This window comes from Eubalaena glacialis, chromosome 17 (assembly GCF_028564815.1).
Source record: "Eubalaena glacialis isolate mEubGla1 chromosome 17, mEubGla1.1.hap2.+ XY, whole genome shotgun sequence".
NCBI lineage: Eukaryota > Metazoa > Chordata > Mammalia > Artiodactyla > Balaenidae > Eubalaena > Eubalaena glacialis.
In genome coordinates, this window is record NC_083732.1 from 30,185,081 (window position 1) to 30,203,762 (window position 18,682).

The 18,682-nt window shown below is 36.7% G+C and overlaps 1 pseudogene; it reads left to right on the forward strand.

Moving 5' to 3' along the window:
- The first annotated feature begins 7,675 nt into the window (after positions 1 to 7,675).
- Positions 7,676 to 8,616, forward strand: LOC133077225 (malate dehydrogenase, cytoplasmic-like; annotated as a pseudogene).
- The last annotated feature ends 10,066 nt before the right edge of the window (positions 8,617 to 18,682 follow it).

Here is an 18,682-nt window from a genome sequence, read left to right on the forward strand (position 1 = left end):
ACTGACACATTTGAGAATTCAGTCACTTGCTCAACATATAGGTATTGAATCCATATGAAGAGCCAGACACTGTGCTGGGTGCTGAGATGCAGGAGAGAATAAGATAAACTTGGTCTCTGTCCACATGGCATTTACAGAAATCCAGAAGGTACTAAAAGGCTCAAAATTATTTTCCTAACATGTAATATAAAACAAAAACTTTATTACCAAAAAATAATTGCACATTTGACAATATGAGCAAATACCTAACAGGTCTTTAATTATATTTTGGCAAGTATAACTCCTGATCCCACATGATGTTTTGTGGCTTCCAGGATAATCCAAGTTGTTCCACCCTCCAGGTCATTGTTCATGCCCTTGCTGTTTGCTGGAATTCATTTCCACCAAGGCCCATCTGTTACTTGTCTAAATCTATTCACCCTTTAAATTTCTCAAACACAAACACAGCCCCCCATCCAACATCTGACACCCCCTAGACCACCACACGTTTTGTGTGAATGCCCCATCACTGTGCTTACCATATTGAAATTGTGATTTATTTGTCTGTCTCTTTTCTGAACTCTAAGTTCCTCTAGGACAGAGGCTACCTTTCACTGATTTTGTATTCTTAATGCCTCGTACATAACAGGTGATCAATAAATGTTTGTTAACTTGAACTGAAGCCCCTGTGTCTTCTATTTATAAACCTATATCTGCCTATTATAAGAGCAAAGCCTTCACCTGACAGCCTGTTTTCCAGATTTCTTTAAAAGTCATCTACAATCTATGAGACATCAGGAAAGGTCATAACTGAAAGCATTCACAAACTTGATTACATTCTCTTTCTTCTCACCCACAACTTAAATCCACATGAGAATTTGAGGCAGAGAATGTCATTATCTGTACTATCCTGATCACATAAAATCCTTAACTTCTTAACACTTCAAATACCAAAAGACTGCATAATGAGCAAAGTCAGACTTCTTTTTTGGCAAGTCTAGTGTCTAAAATGCTGCCATAGTACTGGAGGGGAACATTCTCTGGTACCATAACTCTTCCTGGGGTAGTAAATGGGCTTTTTCAGAGACAGAAGAAAACAAAGAGAGATATGAACATATGAAAATATCTACCATCTTTGGCATCTCAAATACACAGGGAGTTCCCCTCATTGATTGATTGCTATTTTGGCACCTCGGTATTATCTATTGCCACAATAGTGCCTCATAGCAAACCATCCCAAACTCAGTTAAATGCTTAAAATAACAAGCATTTATTTTGTTCACCACAAGTTGATGATTTTGAATGAGTTTAGTTGACAGGTTCTTCTGATCTCAGCTGGATTTCCTCACATATCTGGGGGCCGGCTGGCAGTGGGCTGATCTAGGATGGCCCTAGCTGGGACGTCTGGAACAACTCGGCTCTCTTCCACATGCCTCTCACATTCTTCCTGCAGGCTAGCCCTGGCATGTTTTCAAAGCATGGCAGGGGGGAAGAGTGAGCAAGCCCAATCACGCAAGAGGGTAATAAAAAATCATTTGCACTTTTCAAGTCTCTGCTTGTGTCAGGTAGGCTAACATCCTATTGCCCAAAGCTAGTCACATGCTCAAGCCTAGAGTCAGAGTGGGAGGAAACTTTAAAGTTACAGGACAAACATTGTGGATTCATAGAGGCCATTAGGTGGAGTCATTAATAAAACCAATCTAAGGACACCTGGATTCCTGAACCTACATGACACTAAACTTTAAAAACCTGTTCAAGAGAATGCTTAACATTTCCACATAATGAATTCTGGATACTTCAGAAAGTAGAGTTCTCTAAGAAATATACTACAGTGTTTAAAATTTTTGAATTTTTATTTGGAATTTGGCACTCAGTTTCACAAAGCTACAGATTTATATATATATATATATATATATATATATATATATATATGTATATATTCTCCATCTGAGGTACACTCCTCAAATATAAGGGTAAAGGAAAGCTATTCAATAATAGCAATGGTAAACTGAAAGTTTACCAAATCCAGCAAAGTAAAACTGATTAAGACAGGTAATACAGAGGGTCCAATAGAGAAAGAAATAGGATGTAACAGAAAAAAATTTAACCTACACAGTGTGCACGTACAAGCATGCACATGCATACACACAAACACATGAAAAAGTATAGGCAAATCTTTGGAATGAATACTAAAACAAACAAAAAAACCAAAATCAAAACAAACAAACAAAAAACCTGGAAAATTGAATCTAGCAATATTTTAAGAAAATAATTGCTTTAGTTGGGTTTTTTCAGACAGTAAAAAGCCACATGTAGGTAATGTCAGTTGATACAAGGGGATATATGTAAAAACAGTCTGCCAACAGTCACGTGGTCAGGTTTCCTGAGAAACTGGAATGCCACTCAGGATGCATAGGTGCTCAGTGTCTCTGCAACTTTAGTAATGCAGCTGCGGGTCCCGGTCATCCTATGATCCCTCAGCCCCAAGTACCTGTTGCTTTTTACTCCAGTTCTCTTCCATATTCATGGCTAAACATCTTTGCTTCTACAATGACCGTTTCATTCCTTCTAGAAACTAGAAGTTTTATCTCACAGCCACTTCCATCTAACTGTTTTTACTTTTACTTCATGGCTTCTGATTACTGCTTCTTTCTGTGAAGCTTCTTTGTTTCCATGCTATTCTGTTACCTGTATCTCTCTCTGAGTGTCTGGTACTACAGTCATCTTCCAGGAGACTGTTGGCAGACCACATTCCAAGGCATGTCTTCAGCTACAGTCTAATTTAAAAATGAGTGTCTTTGGGTTAAGAACCCATCACTGCTCTGCTCAGCTGTTGTCAAGTGTTGGTATTATTGGGCAAAAAAAGAATCCCTCAGTTGGGGGTATAAGTATTACAAGCACTCTGAGACCTCTCAGAAGGGGGTAACCTAGTTGTCAAGTGCTTTCCATAGACCATTTAATATAAAAACCACTACAAACAAGAAAAGGCTAATACAAGAATGCAAGGACAATTCACTATGAGAAAATCTATTTATACAATTCCAAGGTGTGTTTTTTTAACACCAAGCAATTCTTCCATTTTCAGCAGACACTGACAGGTGTCCTACAATTTAACTCAATTCTGACACTGTCTACCTGGAGATAGCATCAGATCCCATAGGTCAAGGGCTCAGTCTTACAAGACTGTCCCATCCCCCACTTCAGACGCCAATCCCAAGTTCAGGTTCTAACCTGTGCTGTGACTATAGATTGGAGGTTCCCATGACCCTCTTCATAGGTTCAAGTAATTTGCTAGAGTGGCTCACAGAATTCAGAAAAACACTTTACTTATTAGGTTACTGGTTTATTATAAAAGGATGTAACTCAGGAACAGCAAGATGGGATACATAGGGCAAGGCTTGGGTAAAGGTACAGAGTTTCCATGCTCTCCCAAGCATGCCACTCTCCCCCCCATCTCCACATGCTCACCAATCTGAAAGTTCTCTGATCCCATCCTTTTTGTTTTTTTTACTGAAGCTTCATTACCTAGTCATGATTGATTAAATCATTGGCCATTGGCAATTGATTCAACCTCCAGCCCCTCTCCTCTCCTTAGAGGTCAAGGGGGTTCCAATTCTCTAATCACATGGTTGGTTCTCCTGGGAACCAGGCCCCATGCTTGGGTGCTGTCCAAAAGTCACCTCATTAACATAAACTTAAGTGTAGTTGAAAGGGCTTTCTTGTGAATATCAAGAAACCTTTTTGCCTTATTGCTTTTTTTTCCCCTTTTTTGTCACGCCACATGGCATGCAGGATGCAAGATCTTAGTTCCCTGACCAGAGATCGAACCCGTGCCACCAGCAGTTGAAGCATGGAGTCCTAACCACTGGACCGCCAGGGAATTCCCCCTTTCTCATCTTATTACTTAGGAAATTCCAAGGGTTTTAGGAGCTCTGTGCCAGAAACAAATGAAGACCAAATATATATTTCTTATTATAAATCACAATACCATAATAATACATCCTATCAATGGTCAAAAGGTAAAAATTATAGATCATCTTGAAAGATATATTGAAAAAGGCAATTAATGTACTAGTATAGATTTAATATTATTTTATATAGTTTTCTAGTAAAGTTCTTAATCTGGTGGATCTCTATAAAAAAAAACTATAACATTTTGCTGGGAAATACAGATAGATGTAAACAAATCCCAAGAATACTATATTCTTTAATGACAAAACAGAAGTGATAGTGAAATTAAAGTGGAGTTACAGGTACCCAGGAAGATCTGAGTGGAGCTGTGATCCAGACCTTTCTCCTTCCTGAAGAGTCCTTGAGTAATATACATACAGAAAGAAAGGACAGAGCAGAGCAAAGTAACAAAGTAACACTTTATTATTAGGGACCTTCCCCTTGCCACTAGTCCCCGAGTGTGTTCTTTCCCAACAACCTGGCCCACCACTATGTTGTGTTGATGAAAAGAGAGGATTGGTGAAAAGAAGATAGAGAGAATAGAACAGTAATGATATCTAGGCCTGCTCAGAGGAAGCCACATTTGTACACTGAACTTTGAACACTCTGTCACTATATCTACATTCAGCATCCTGGACCTCCACCACACACATTAGTTGTTTTTTTCAGGAAGTAGTAGGAAAGAGGTGATAAGATGACAAAGCAAAGAGAATCAACTCAATAGGATTATGGTTAGAATTGCAATGAACCTATAGATTGATTTGGGAAGAACAGTGCAATTGCAATCACAATTCTGATGAGTTTTTTTTTTTTTTTTAATTAGACAAAACGACTAATAAAACTGATAACAACAGTCATGTGAGAATAACCAAGAAAATTTTGGAAAAGGAGAGTAGTAATGAGGGATACTTCCCTAAAGGCAGCCTGTACACACACCCTTACACAACCCTATGGGTTGTGTTCAGCCCCCTGTTATGACTGGTCAGTTCATTTGTTCTGATTGGTTCATATTTGTGCTTTAGCAGTTGTTAAACATTTGGTATATCAACCCTCCTTATGGGCATTAAGCCATATACTATAGTGATAGTAATTAAAAATGTAATACTAATGGATGCAAAAAACAGAAAGATGGATGAAATGAATAGAATAGATGGCCCAGAAATAAATTCTTGTTTAATGGGATGAAAAAAAAATTTTTAACATTTGGTGCCAGATTTCTCTTGGGAAAGAAATCATTTCATTGAGAAAGATATCTTAATATATTGCATAAAGGTAAAAGGTGAGACCCTGGGGGCTTAGGTTGGAAGAAGATAATGTAACAAAGAGATAGACAAACCACTGTGCCCAAAAAATTTTTTAAAAATTGTATGACGAGACAGTGAAGAATCACCATGCTTGTAGAGAGAGGTGGCCAGTGAGAAATTCCTGGCTGTATGTTGGCTGAAGCCTTTTTGAAAGCAGGGAATTTCTAGAGACTTTAAGTTGTTTGCATTGTTGCATGCAAATCCGCTTTGTCTTCCTCTAACTGTGAGTGAAGAAGGCTACATACAAAGAACAACTTATGTGTGTGAGTTTTTTTTGAGGGGGTAGGGTGTTGAGAAGGAGTCCAAGAAAAAGAGTCTTGAGATTCACGTCTAGTGTGGGGCAGAGAAGACAGCAGCCATGTGGGATGAGATATGTGTGAAACCAAAAGTTAATTTGAAGCTGATTCACACAGCCGAAGAGGCCGTTGAATAGATTCTCTCAAAAATTCAGAGAAGTTGTAGGAGGGAGGAAAGGAGATTGGACTTCTCATAGGATGTTGGCTGAGTGGTTAGAACTGGTTTTCTTTAAATATCAAAGGGTGGACCAGCCTCAACTGACAACTGATTTAACTAGTACATGTAGTAATTTAGCCCATGATTTAAAAAAAAAAAGAAAAGTAGCCTTATGAATCAATGGGAAAGGAAGCATATATGAAAGAAGCCACCTTTCCTTATTGGTTCAGCTAGGGAAGGATGGAGTCTTATCTGAGTTTAATCAAATAGTAATTTGTATGGTCAAAGGATCATCCATTAAAAGTTATACAGCTTAGCACCTATAGTGTGTCAGGCTCTGTCTTAGGCACTGGTGATACAGCAGTGAACACAGTAGACAAAACACCTGCTTTCAAAAACTTTCTATTCTGGAGGATAGAGACAGACATTTTGAAAGTGAGTGGTATAGCTCTTAATGATGGGCTATTTTTGGTATGCTGAAAAGTATACTTTGAAAACAGAGGATATGAATGAAGAGAACTTCCATGGTCAGCAAAATGACATGAAAAACTACCTTAAGGTAACAGTGGAGATGGCCTTGAAAATTAGAGAGTAATTAATTCATGATTTAGAGTAAGGGTCAGCAAACTTATTCTGTAGAGGGACAGATAGTAAATATTTCTGGCTGCCATTCAGTCTATGTTGCAACTACTCAACTCTACCACTGTAGCTCAAAAGAAACCACAGACACTACAAAAATGAATGTGCTTGGCTCTCTTGGGATAAAACTTACAAAAACTGGTGGCAGTCTGCAAGCCATTGTTTACCAATTCCTTCTCTAGAGTCAAACTTGCTGTACTCAAACTTGGTTTCACCTGTTACTTAAGGTATGACCTTGTACAAATTACCCCAATTCTCTAAGCTTCATATTTCATAAGAGGAAAATAAAAGTATTTGTCACAGTTCCTGGTTCATAATAAAGTCTCAAAAAAATCTTAGTCATTATTACTATGTTTTATTGCGATAATAAAACAGCTACTGATAATAAACTTTGTCCTTGATAAGTATGTGTGTGTGTATATACATGTGTTTGTATACATGCATACATGGAAACATATGCTTGTGTGAGACTGATCTAACATCCACTTTCCAGATTATGAAAAGATTAAAGAGTGTGGAAATAATATTGGTGAAATGACCACCAAAAGTGAAGGTATTGGAGTTTTCATGGCAGAGTAGTTTTGAGTACCAAGATCACCCCACCTTCTGAGATCATTCTACTGGATATGGAGGACCAAAAACCAACATAGATAGAACTTCTGGGGCCCCAGAGCATTATTTTAGACAGAATAACTTATGCTTGGGAATTCTACTGCTGCTGGGGCAGTAGTAGAGGAAGACTGAATGGATACTAAGGTGAAATTAACCCCCTGAGTTGATATGACAGAAAACACAGTTTGGGAAGATCACTGAACTTTGTAGAGCAAAGAACTGGAGAGGAGAAACAACATGAAGAATGAGACCCAGAATCCTGCATAGGAGTCACCATGAGACTGCTGCTGAATACTCAGTGACATATCATAGGGCGAATCCTTCCAAGACTACATAAAAAATGGACCAGGAAGCTGTAAAGTGGATGATTCTCAAAGCTCACAAAGAACTTGGAGATGTTTGAGCTCTGGCCAGCCAGATTCTAGGAATATTCCATATTGAATACCCAGAGTACAGTGTACTCTAAATCAACCCACCAAAAAAAGCTTAAAAACAAGACTTAAAAGAATCTAGCCGAGGCAGGTGTTGAAATTTTCCATGCAGTTCCCAATCATGTCAACAGTGTTTTTAAGGGTTTTTGTCACAAAGCCCTTGAAAACAGAAGGCTCTCGACTACAAATTCTGAACAAATCAGAGTCCTTGTGACTGGAGCAGCTGGTCAAATTGCATATTCACTGCTGCACACTATTGGAAATGGATCTGTCTTTGGTAAAGACCAGCCTATAATTCTTGTGCTATTGTATATTACTCCCATGATGGGTGTCCTGGATGGTGTCCTAATGGAACTGCAAGACTGCCCATCCCTCCTGAAAGATGTCATCACAACAGATAAAGAAGAGACTGCCCTCAAAGACATGGTTGTAGCCATTCTTTTGGGCTCCATGCCAAAAAGGGATGGCACAGAGAGGAAAGATTTACTCAAAGCAAATGTGAAAATCTTCAAATGCCAGGGTGCAGCCTTGAAGAAATATGCCAAGAAGTCAGTTAAGGTTATTGTGGTGGGAAACCCAGCCAATACCAATGGCCTGATTGCTTCAAGTCCGTCCCCAAGGAGAACTTTTGTTGCTTAACTCTTTTGGATCACAACCGAGCTGAACTGCTCTGTTAAACTTGGTGCTAAATTTGATGTGACTTCTGATGATGTAAAGAATGTCATCATCTGGGGAAACCATTCCTCAGCTCAGTATCCAGATGTCAACCATGCCAAGGTGAAACTGCAAGGAAAGGAAGATGGTACTTATGCAGCTCTGGAAGATGACAGCTGGCTCAAGGGAGAATTCATCACGGCTGTGCAGCAGTGTGCTACTGCTGTCATCAAGGCTTGAAACCTATCCAGTGCAATGGCGGCTGCAAAAGCCATCTGTGACCACATCAGAGACACCTGGTTTGGAATCCCAGAGGGATAATTTGTGTCCATGAGTATTATCTCTTATGGCAACTTCTATAGTATTCCCAGTCATCTGATCAATTCATTCCCTGTTATAATCAAGAACAAGACCTGGAAGGTTGTTGGAGTTCTCCTTATTAATGATTTCTCAGGAGAGGAGATGGAGTTTCTGCAAGGGAACTGGCAAAAAGAAAAGAAACTGCATATGAATTTCTTTCCTCTGTCTAACTAGACAATCATTTTGATGTTACTAAGTACCCCAACACTGAAGAATCTAAATGTTGTCTTTGACTCTAGTACCAAATAATAATAATGCTGTACTTAAATTACTTGTGAAAACAACACATTTTAAAGATTGTGTGTTTCTTGATACAAATCTGTGACAGTTTATCATCATGCTGTTAGTGCTGCATTCTAAATCAAATATGTATTCAAAAAAAATCTAGACAATTATCATGTAATCTAGCTAACAGAACAAAATTTCAGTTTAGCATTCTTTAAAAAAATATATAAAGAAACAAAACCCAGAACTCAGCAAGCTCACGCTTATGATGTCCAGCATGCAATTAAAATTTACTAGACATGCAGAGAAGCACGAACATGTTTCTCATCCCAGAAGAATAATGTGACAATAGAAACAAACTAGGAAATGATATAAATGATGGTATCAGCAGACAAGAATGACAAAAGAGCTATCGTAAACATGTTCAAGTATTTAAAGGAAAATATGAATATAAAGAAGAGGAAAAGAGAAGATTTTTTTTAAAACACCAAATGTACTTTTCTAGGGTTGAAAAATACAACATCTGAAGTAGGAATTTTACTGGGTGGTCTTAATAGTAGATTAGATACTACAAAAGAAAAAAAATCAGTGAAATTCAAGATATAGCAATCGAAAGTATCCAAACTGAAATGCAGACAGGAAAAAAAGAAACCTCTAGAAATAAACAAGTTGAAATATCAACAACAACAAAAACAGAACCTCAGTGGCCTACGGGAAAAAATTAGTAGTAATTATTTAAATTATTTTATATATGTTTAATTACAATATATGTAATTGGAGTCCCAGGAGGAGCTAGAAAGAGGAGGCAGGAAAAAGCATTGGAAGAAACAACAGCCAAAACTTTTCTAAATAAAACAAAACATAAACCCACAATTCAAGAAGTTTATCAAATCTTATGCAAAGTAAATACATAGCAAATTACACAAAAACACATAATAATCAGGTCGCTCAAAACCACTGATAAAGAAAAAAACAATCTAAAAGAAATAATAACAACAAAAGGTGCATTATTACAAAGAAAAAAAATTACTGCAGCCTTTTCATCAGAAACTATCCAACCCAGAAGACAATGTATGGCATTTTCAAAGAACTGACAGAAAAAAAGTGATCAAACTAGAATTCTTTTTCCAGCAAAACAATTCCTTTAAAAAATGAAAGGTGAAATAAAACTTTTTGGGCAAATGAAATCAGAGATATTTATTGCCAGTAGAACTTTACTACAAGAAATATTAAAGGAAGTCCTTTAGGATGAAGGAAATTGAAATCAATTTGTAATTCAAATCCACACAAAGCAGTGAATATCACTGGAAATGGTATATAAAAAACTTCTTTCATTTTTTAATTTTTCAAACGATAATTATTTAACACAAAAATGCTAAGAATATATTATAGAGGTTATAATATGTGCTGAACTTAAAATAATTATGACAACAATAGCACTAAGAAGAGGAAGGGAGAAATGGAAGTATACCATTGTAAATTTCTTACATTAAACACAAAGTGGTGTAATATTATCTGGAGTTAGACTGCATAAATTAAAGATGCATACTATAAACCCTAAGACAACCACTAAAAAACTACTAAGAGCTACAGCTAGTAACTTAATAGTGGAGATAAAATTGAACATTAAAAACTACTTGTCTAATTGAAAATAAGGAGGAAAAGAGGAAAAAGAAACAAGATGGTACAAATAGAAAAGAAAATTTAAAAGGTAAATGGCATATACCCTGAGAAAACCATAATTCAAAAAGAGACATGTACCACAATGTTCATTGCAGCACTATTTACAATAGCCAGGACATGGAAGCAACCTAAATGTCCATCAACAGATGAATGGATAAAGAAGATGTGGCACATATATACAATAGAATATTACTCAGTCATAAAAAGAAATGAAATTGAGTTATTTATAATGAGGTGGATGTACCTAGAGTCTGTCATACAGAGTGAAGTAAGTCAGAAAGAGAAAAACAAAAGCCGTATACTAATGTGTATATATGGAATCTAAAAAAAAAACAACAACAATTTGGTACTGATGAACCTAGTAGCAGGGCAGGAATAAAGATGTAGACATAGAGAATGGATTTGAGGACATGGGGTGGGGAGGAGGAAGCTGGGGCGAAGTGAGAGTAACATTGACATATATATACTACTAAATGTAAAATAGATAGCTAGTGGGAAGCAGCAGCATAGCACAGGGAGATCAGCTTGGTGCTTTGTGATGACCTAGAGGGGTGGGATAGGGAGGGTGGGAGGGAGGCTCAAGAGGGAGGGGATACAGGGATATATGTATGCATATGGCTGATGCACTTTGTTGTACAACAGAAACTAACACAGCATTGTGAAGCAATTATACTCCAATAAAGATGTATTAAAAAAAAAAAAAGGCAGAGATTGTCCAGACTGGCTAAAATATCGAGGCTCAACTAATGCTGTCTACAAGAAAACTACTTTAAATATGAAGACATTGAATCATTAAAGGAAAAAGATGGAAAAAGGTACCACACAAACACTAATCATAAGAGATCTGGAGTGGATATATTAATATCAGAAAAATTAAATTTCAGAACAAGTAACCCTAACAGAGATTAAGAGGGAAATTATGTAATGATAAAGACTATATAGCAATATTAATGTGTAAACACCTAATAATACATCTACAAAATACATGAATTGAGAGCTGACAGAACTGAAAGGATAAAAAAGTACATCTAGATTTATAGAGATTTCTTTATTCCTCTCAGTAATTGATAGAACAAGTAGACAAAACTCAGTAAAACTATAGAAAGCTTGAACAATACTATCATCCAACTTGACCTAATAGCCATTTATAGAAAAATTTTCACTCTCTCCAGCAAGAGAATACACACTATTCATGTGCAAATGAAAAATTCACCAAGAATACTGGGGGATAAAACAAGTATCAATAATTTGAAAAGACAGAAATGCTAGAGTATATTCTCTGACCATAATGGAGTTAAATTAGAAAACAATAACAAAAAGATATCTGGGAAATTCCCAAATATTTGGAAAATGTACAACAGATTTCCTAATAACTCTTGGGTCAAAGAAGAAATCACAAGGACTATCAGAAAATATTTAGAACTAAATGAAAATTGAGATAAAATATATCTAAATTTTGGAGGTACATCTAAAGCAGTGCTCAGAAGGAAATCTGTGCTCTAAATGTTTATCGTAGAAAAGCAATGAGATCCCAAGTGAATAATGTAAGTTTTCACCTTAATGAGCTAGAAAAAGAAGAGCAAATAAGTCCCAAGTAAGTACAAATGTGGCAATAATGTAAAAAGCTGAAATAAATAAAAGAGGAACAGACAATAGAATTAATGAAACTGAAGCTTCTTTTTTGAAAAGATCAATCAAACGAAATACCTTTAACTAAGCTTATCAAGTGAAAAAGAGAGAAAACATAAAATACTAACATTAGGAATAAACAATGAGACATCAGATATTAAACAAATGTTAAAGAATAATAAATATTATAAATAACTTTAGGCGAATAAATCTGACAACTTAAATGAAATGGAAAAAAACCTTGACAGACACAAATTTCCAAAACTGGCACAAGAAGACATAGAAAATTAAATTGTCTTTTATCGACACACAAAATTAAATTCATAATTTAATTTTTCTCAAAAAGGAGACTCCTGGCCTGGATAGCTTCATTGATGAAAGCGTTCATGTAAATCAACCATACTTCAACAAAAAATAAGTTAAAAATTGAAAACACCTTTCAAACCTTTAGGAAATAGATAATAAAAATCTTATACAACTTCTTCAGAAAGTAGATAAGGAGCTTCCAAACTCATTTTATTGGGCCAGACTTACCCTGATAACAAACCTAGAAAAAGACATTACAAGAAAACTACAGACCAGTATTCCCAATGAACTTGGATTTCTTAATATTTTTAAAGTTTAGCTAGTAGAACCCAGCAACCTATAAAATGTATAATACACCAAGAACAAGTTTGGTTTATCTCAAGAATGTAAGGTTGGTTTAATATTTGAAAATCAATCAATTTAATCCATCATCTCAACAATCTAAAAGGGAAAAAAAAACAAAAACAAAAACATAAGATCATCTCAGTAGATGCCCCTTGAAAGCATTTGGTAAAATTTAACACTCATTCATAATAAAAACTCTCAGCAAATTAGGAAAGGAAGGGAACTTCCTCAACCTGGCAAAGGACATATGCAAAAAATCTAGAGAGAACATCATATTTAATGGTACAACACTGAATGCTTTCCCTTAAAATCAGGAACAAGGCAAGGATGCTCTTTCTTACTGCTTCTGTTCAGCATTATACTGTGTGTTCTAGTCAGTGGAATAAAATGGGAAAGGTAAATAAAAGTATACAGAATGGAAAGGAAAAAGTAAAACTCTCTTTATTTGCAGAGGTATGATAGTGAACATGAAAACTCCCAAGAAATCTATAAAACACTACTAGAACTAATAAATTCATTAGCAAGGTCTCAACACACTCGGCCAATAATAAAAAAATCAAGTGTATTTAAATATACTATCAATGAACCATTAGAAAATGAAATTAAGAATCCATTTACAATAGCAGTAAAAGCATAAAATACTTAAGGATAAGTATATGCAATACCAGTACTATCAAAAATACAAAACATTGCTAAGAGAATTTAGAGGAGACCTGAATAAACTGAGATCTATACCATATTCATGGATGAGAAGACTCAGTACTGTTAATGTGTCAGTTCTTCCTAAATTGATCTACATATTAGCAATCCCAAATTCCTGGAGGTATTTTTTCAAAAGTAAAAATTAAATAGCTAATTCTAAAATTCATGTGGAAATGCAAAGAACCTGGTAGAGTCAAAATCATTTTGAAAAAGAACAGATTTGGAAGATTTACGCTTCCTGGTTTCAACACTTTCTAAAGTTATAGTAATCAATACAGTGTAATAAAGATAGGCTTATAGTTAAATGGAATGGATTAAAGAGTCCAAAAATAGACACTGAGTTTTCACCAGAGTTGCTAAAGCTAGTTCAGGGGGGAAAGGACTGTCTTTTCAACAAATGGTGTTGAAACAATATTATATCCATTTAGAAAAAAATTAACATTGACTCTTTCCTCATACCTTATGCAAAAATTAATTTGAAATGTATTATAGTCCCAAAAGAAAAAGTTAAAACTAAATTTCAAGAAGAAAACATATTTAAAAATCTTTTCTCTATAGGAGTAGGTAAACTTTCTTAAATATGTCATAAAAAGCATGAGTCACAAGACAAAGAGTTGATAAATTGAACTTTGGCAAAATAAAAACTCTGTTCTTCAAAGGACATTGTTGAGAAAATGAAATGCGAGTTTAACTGTTCCTGTGTAAAAAATTTCTCCAAAGCCTAGTGACTGAAAACTACAATAAACAATTATTATCTCTCACAGGTTTTATGGATTAGGAATATGTGAATTGCTTGGCTGGCCAGTTCTGGCTTGGAGTGTCACATGAGATTGCAGTCATCTGAAGGCTTGACAGAGGCTGGAGGATTCATTTCTAAGATGCTGCATATGGCTGGTAAGTTGCTGCTGGCTGTTTATCAACAGGTCTTAGTTCCTCTCTGCATGGATATTCCCAAAGACATTCTCTAGAGCAAGCAATCCAAGAGGGCAGGATGCAAGCTACAATGACTCTCGTGACCTAGTCTTAGAAATCACATGCCATCACTTTCACAATTCCTCTTGGAAAATCTGACATGGGTCCGCTCTAAAGGGGAGGAGACTGTATAAAAGTATAGACACTGGGAGGCCAAGATCAGTGGGGTCCTTCTTGGAGGCTGACCACCACAGCAAGCCACAGTCTGAGAGAAAAGATTCACAACAAATGTATCTGACAAAGGATTGGTGTATAGAATACACACTGAAGAGACAAAAACAATTTGAAATGGACAAAAAATGTGAACAAACACTTCGCAAAAGAAAATATACAAATGAGCCATAATCACATGAGAAGATGCTCAACATCATTAGTTATCAGAGAAATAGAAATTAAAACACAGTGACTTACTGCTACACATCTACTAGAATGGCTAAAATCAGAAAGGACTGACATTACCAAGTGTTGGAAAGGAAATAGAAAACTGGAACTCCCATACATTGGTGGTGGGAATGTAAAATGGCACAACCACTTTGGAGAGCAGTTTGGCAATTTCCTATAATTAAATATATACTTACCATGTGATCCAACAATTCCATTCCTTGGCATTATTTACCCAAGAAAAATGAAAACATATGTCATCACAAAGACCTTTAACCCAATGTTCATAGAATCTTCAGTCATTATAGCAAAAAGCTGGAAACAAATTAAATGTTCAGCAATAAGACAAATATAAAAAAATTTGGCAAATCCATACAATAGAAATAATAGTCAGCAATAAGAAAAGAAGCAACTACTGCTACACAGAACAGCAGGAATGAATCTTTAAAGTATGCTGAGCTGAAGAAGCCAGACACGAAAAAGTGCACACTGTCTGATACCATTTACACCAAACCTTTGAAAAAGTAAAGTTATTCTCTAGTGACAGAGAGCAGATTGGTGGTTGCCTAGGACCAGGGGTAAAACACGGTAAAGCAGCAACCAGATGAGCAAAGAATATGAAACAAGTATATGTGAAAGAAAGGAAGTTTAAGGTGCAGGGAAAACAGGTTAGTGAAGGTTTTCTCATCTTCAGCATTATTGCCATTTTGGATCTGATAATTCTTCGCGCGCGCGCATGTGTGTGTGTGTGTGTGTGTGTGTGTGCTGGCCTGTGCACTGAAGGATGTTTAGCACTCTCTGGCCTCTACCCACAAAATGCCAGTGGAAATCTCCCCCAGCTCCCTAGTTCAGATAATCAAAAATGTCTCACAACATTTACAAATGTCCCCTGGGATACGAGATAGTACCCAGTTGAGAACCACTGGGTTAGTGTATTTATTATGTATTGCTACATAACAAATTATCCCTCAAATTTAGTGGCTTAAAACAATGAACATTTATTACCTCACAGTTACTATGGGTCAGGTATTTGAGAATGATTTAGTTGGGGTTTCTGGTTCAAGGTCTCTAATGAGGTTGCAGTCAAGATGTCTGTATTATCCAAAGCCTGACTGAGGCTGGTGGATCCACTTCCAGGACGGCTTCATATACATGGAGATTGGCAGGAGGCCTCATATCCTTGCTGGTTGTTGGCAAGATATTCAGTTCCTTGCTATGTGGGCGTCTGATAAGGCTACTTGATATGTCTTCATGACACGGTAACTGCCTTCTTCAGAGCAAGTGATCTGAGAGAGAGTAGAGAGGAGCCACAATACCTTTTTAAGACCTGCTCTTGGAAAGTACATACTGTCACTTTTGCTGTATTGTATCCATTAGAAATAAGTCACTAGTGCACTTTCCTTATGTAATCATGTGTGGGAGAAGAGAATGAACTCAGAGTAATGGCATTGCAATCCTGTTTCTACTTGAGAGTAAAATTCTGATGAAAGAAAAAAAAAAGAAATAAGTCGTTAAGTACAACCCACATTCATTTGAAAGGGAATTAAACTCCACTTTTTGAAGGGGGGAGTATTGATGAATTTGTGGGCATATTTTAAAACCATCATAGTTGGAGAAAGATTCTTTAACAAATGAGCTGGGGGAGACCATGAGCTCTTTAGAGAAAGAAAAGGTAGATCATCACACCAAAATAAATCTGAAAGGATTAAATTATTTAATGGATAAAGCAAAATTATCAAACATGTAGAAAAAAGTAAAGGCAGATAAATGACATGATCTCAGGATGGCAATGAAGTTGTGAAGCAAAAAATAATAGAAGAAAACAAAAATGGAAAAGACTAATAATTTTATTTTAGATCAATATCTACATTGTATAAAGCGACTTTTTGTGAATATCCTAGCAAGAAAATGGACAATGGACAAACAATGAGATACCATATTTGCCCTGTGATGAGAATATACCAAGATGAGAATATACCTTGATGATTCTGGCACAGGGAAGAAGGACAATCACATACTCTCATATAGTGCTGTGGGACAATTGAGAATGACAATTATAATATCAGTAATTTATTGATCATGTGCCACATAGTTCTAGGTATTTTATTTGTAGCAACTCATTTTCTTTTAACTACAACATCATATGGTAGCATTATACCTATTTTCTGCTTGAGGCACAGATTAAGGACTTTGGCCAAACCTCATAGCTCATAGGTGGCAGAAGTGTTGACTTACCCAACTGCCACGATAGGCACAGTGCCTCAGGCTCACCATACTTTTAGAGGCCCATATAATGTTTTAATTTCTTTTAAAATCAGAAAGAAAAAAATGAATGCTTAGGTTGAAGAAAATGTTTTAATGTACAATATCAGTATGTTGTCTTTATAACAATGCAGTTATAAATATAATTTTAAATATTATTTTATGGAAGAAGAGGCCCACAAAGTAAAAGTATCTAGGATCCATGAAAATAGGAATCTGGCCCTGGGTGGCAGAGCTGGGTTTTTATCCCAGGCAGTGTGAACCTAGGCCTAAGTTCTTCCTGGAAGGTAACTTGCCACTATGTTTCAAGAGGGCTAAAACTGTTCACACCTTCGATTACTTTTAAGGATGTAAATTAAGGCAGTAAGTAAGGACATGGGCAATGATGTATGAAAAGATATTTGTAATAGTGTTCATTTGAACACCAAAGAAATATTTAATAATGAAAGGCTGGTCCAATGTTTGCTGTCAACGTAAGGGCCTAGTTGAGTATGAGGAACTTCTGAATGGAGCTCACCTGAGGCAGAAACTGAGGACTTGGGAGAGCTGGAAGTAGAGCGGGAAGTGGGAGGAGGCATGTGTGCACTCTGCAGATGGAGCGCAGACCTCTGCTGGGTATGCATAGGTTATGTCTGAGAGTGCACTTGGGAGCGTGTTCTTGAATTTATTTGTAAAGGAGCTGGACAGGCAAAAAGGTGAGGGAAAGGTTAGAGGAAACAGTACCCTTCAAAGTAGAGATGAGTGAGCACAATCAGGAACTCTGAAGAGTTTGTCATAACAGGAGAGACAGAGCATGTGAGCATGAAAGAAGCCTTGAAGACCATGTTAACCTTTGTCTTGAAAGCTCTGATGAGCCAATGAAAGATTTTAAGCAGTGGAGTGATGGGCTCAGATGTATGTTTTAGAATAATCATTGTGGATACAGTGTGCATCAGATCCAGGTAGGAAGTCAGAGGGTAGAAACTGATGGAGTGGAGAGGAAGAGAATGTGCATTTGCATTTATTCAGTCAAGAGACATTTGTTGAATCCTACAAATATTCACGGAGTGCCAATGTTCTTGGTACATAATTCTTTCAAAGGCTTAGTTATGACGGAAGAAGAGAGAGAACTAGAAAGAGGTTTACAAGTCAAGGGAAAGATTCATACAGAAAAGTCTTAAACATGTTATGCAGAAGAGTTGTACCCAACAGAAAGGATGAGATTAAAGATATGCCAGGGAGGGCCTTACAGGAGGGAGCAGTCAGTGGAGAGTTTCGGTTGGAGGGGAGCAGGGACAGCCAGCCTGAGATAGAGGAAAACTAGTAAGCTTGGGTGTGGGTGTAGGTAATTTGTGGGGTTTGGGTGAAGCAGCTGGGCAAAAATTGTAGAAATCCATGCTGGATGACCTTTATTACCTCTCTGAAGTAGAGGAACAGGTCATATGATGAGTAACGTGGTCATTACTGATTTCTATTTGCAGGGTGGCCTTGGTTCTAAAAGCAAGGCACAGAACCAAGAGCTCTTCTCCAGGCTAATTGACTCATTTGTATAAATGGGGATAATAGACCCTTCTTTATGGAACTGCTGTATTCATTAATTGCACAGACACATGCACTTGCTCAGTATTAGTTTTATCATCGTACTCTTGTGGGGTTGGGGTAGTGAACGTTTTGGTTACCAGTACAAGTGGACTGGAACTCTTCTGGTATGACCATCTGCTAAATGCAATTATTTACTCTTGCAATGGGTTGTAACGCAAACACTCAGCTAGGTCAAGGAGTATTTATTAACAGCCTCCTTTTGCCGTAAAGCGT